The sequence below is a fragment of the Arachis hypogaea genome, chromosome 11, assembly GCF_003086295.3.
Source record: "Arachis hypogaea cultivar Tifrunner chromosome 11, arahy.Tifrunner.gnm2.J5K5, whole genome shotgun sequence".
In the NCBI taxonomy this organism is placed as follows: domain Eukaryota; kingdom Viridiplantae; phylum Streptophyta; class Magnoliopsida; order Fabales; family Fabaceae; genus Arachis; species Arachis hypogaea.
The window spans coordinates 129,050,844-129,053,663 of record NC_092046.1 but is presented as its reverse complement, the minus strand read 5'-3'; the positions used below and the strand labels follow the sequence as shown (position 1 = coordinate 129,053,663).

Here is a 2,820-nt window from a genome sequence, read left to right as displayed (position 1 = left end):
ATCATGCTGGGGAGGATAGAAGAGTTTTAGGCTCTTATATCAATCCAAACCCAGGAAACTGTGGAAGTAGCATTCAAAAGCCAACCATCCATGCCAACAATTTTGAACTAAAACCACAGCTCATCACCCTTGTGCAGAACAACTGTTCGTTCGGAGGAAGTGTCCAAGAAGACCCCAATCAACATCTAACCACCTTCCTGAGAATATGTGACACAGTGAAGTCTAATGGTGTTCATCCTGACGCCTATAGACTGCTCTTATTTCCATTCTCACTCAAGGATAAGGCAGCCAAGTGGCTGGAGTCTTTCCCGAAGGAGAGCTTGACAACTTGGGAAGATGTGGTAAACAAATTCTTAGCAAGATTTTACCCCCCTCAACAAATCAATAGGCTAAGAGCTGAGGTCCAAACTTTCAGGCAACAAGATGGTGAGACTCTGTATGAAGCATGGGAGAGGTTTAAAGACCTAACAAGGAGGTACCCACCAGATATATTCAATGAATGGGTGCAGCTGCACATTTTCTATGAAGGGCTCTCTTATGAGTCAAAGAAGGCCGTAGACCATTCATCCGGAGGATCTTTGAACAAGAAGAAGACCATAGAGGAGGCCATAGATGTCATTGAAACTGTAGCAGAGAATAACTACTTCAAGAGGAGTAATGGAGTTAAACAATGTAGATGCTCTGCTGGCCCAAAACAAGCTCATTACCCAGCAGCTGGCTGACCTCACCAAGAAGATAGAGAGGAACCAAGTAGCAGCAATCACCACTTCATCAACAACCCAAGAAGGAGTGAATGAAGAAGCAGAGGGTAGTCAGGAGCAAGCCAACTACATTGGGAATTCACCTAAGCAAAACCATGATCCATACTCCAAGACCTACAACCCCGGATGGAGGAATCACCCAAACTTTGGGTGGGAAAATCAACAAGACCAAAGCCTTGATCAAAGACGCCCAAATCCCAACAATGCAGCCCACCAACATTTCACATCTAGACCATATCAACACCCCCATAACAACACATCTCCACATCCATATCAAAACCAAAATAACTTACCTCATCCTTCCACATCTAATCCCGATCTACAATTATTTGATGACAGACTCTCAAGGATTGAGAATCTACTTGAAGGCATAGGCAAAGAGATTCAAGACAGTAAAGCGTTCCGAGAAGAAGTGATGTCCAATATGCAGAATCAGGATGCTGCCATCAAGAAACTTGAGACACAAATTGGCTACTTATTCAAGCAAATTTCCAGCCACAACCTTCACAGTAATACTAACTCAACCAAAAGGGAGGAGTGTCAGGCTATCACCCTTAGGAGTGGGAAGGAACTGAAGGAAACCCCCCAGAAACCACAAGAAGAGGACTCAAATAAAGAGGAAGAAGAGCAGGACGAAGCTCGAGTTCCGACTTTGAGTTCACAAAAAGGGGAAGGAGTGCTGAAGCCAGACGTCCCAAGAGTCCCATACCCTCAGCAATTAAAGAAGAAGGGAGATGACAATCAGTTTTCGAGATTTTTGAAAATCTTCAAGAAACTGCAAATCAACATACCCTTTGCTGAAGCAATAGAACAAATGCCACTCTACGCCAAGTTCTTGAAGGAGCTTATGACTAAGAAGAGAAGCTGGAAGAATAACGAGACTGTGATACTAACTGAAGAATGTAGTGCTATCATTCAGTACAAATTGCCCCAGAAATTATAGGATCCTGGGAGTTTTCAGATCCCTTGCATTATAGGGGAAATCATAGTGGAGAAAGCTCTTTGTGACTTAGGAGCCAGCATCAACTTGATGTCAGTAGCTATGATGAGGAAGATGAAGATAGAGGAAGCTAAACCAATAAAAATGGCCTTACAGTTGGCAGACAGATCGTTCAAGTTCCCTCATGGCGTAGTAGAGGATTTGCTGGTGAAAGTGGGAGACTTCATATTCCCGGCAGACTTCGTAGTGCTGGACATGCAAGAGGAAGCCAAGACCTCTATTATCTTAGGAAGGCCGTTCTTGGCCACTGCTGGAGCTGTCATTGATGTCCAAAAAGGTGATCTCACCCTGAGATTACACAAGGAAAAGATGACAATCAATGTGTTGAAGGCCATGAGTTACCCACAAGAACAACATGGAGAATGTATGAGGTTGGACTCACTTGAAGAGGAGGTACAGGAGAGTCTTGAAGAAGAAGAGTCTGAAGAACCCGAAATAATAATAGAAGAAGAGTGTACATCAAGTGAAGAGGTTGCAACAACAGAAATTGGCATACCAGGTGCACCAAAGGAAGAGAATGAAAAGTCAGAGGCACCTAAACTTGAACTCAAAGCACTTCCACCCACTCTCAAATATGCATACTTAGGAGAAAATGAAAATTACCCAGTGATCATAAGCTCATGCCTCAGCAAAGATCAAGAGGATGAACTGATCAAAGTACTGCGACAGCACAAGGATGCCATTGGTTGGACACTTGCTGACCTGAAGGGGATAAGTTCGGCCATATGCATGCACAAGATACTGCTGGAAGATGATGCCAAACCATCCATTCAATCCCAAAGGAGGTTGAACCCAATCATGAAGGAAGTGGTACAGAAGGAAGTTATGAAGTTATGGCAAGGGGGGTAATTTACCCAATCTCAGACAGCCCCTGGGTTAGCCCCGTGCATGTCGTCCCAAAAAAGAGAGGAATTACCGTGGTTCCCAATGAGAAGAACGAACTAATTCCTACAAGGACAGTCACAGGATGGCGGATGTGCATAGACTACAGGAAGCTCAACGAGGCTACACGAAAAGATCATTTTCCCCTCCCATTCATGGATCAGATGTTGGAAAGAC

The 2,820-nt window shown here is 44.1% G+C and overlaps 1 non-coding gene across 1 annotated transcript; it reads right to left on the bottom strand.

Moving 5' to 3' along the window:
- Nucleotides 1–386: 386 nt before the first annotated feature.
- LOC112725083 (small nucleolar RNA R71) lies at nt 387–493 on the bottom strand. The gene has a single exon (XR_003164212.1). It is a non-coding gene; the product is annotated as a small nucleolar RNA R71 (small nucleolar RNA).
- Between the last annotated feature and the right edge of the window lie 2,327 nt (nt 494–2,820).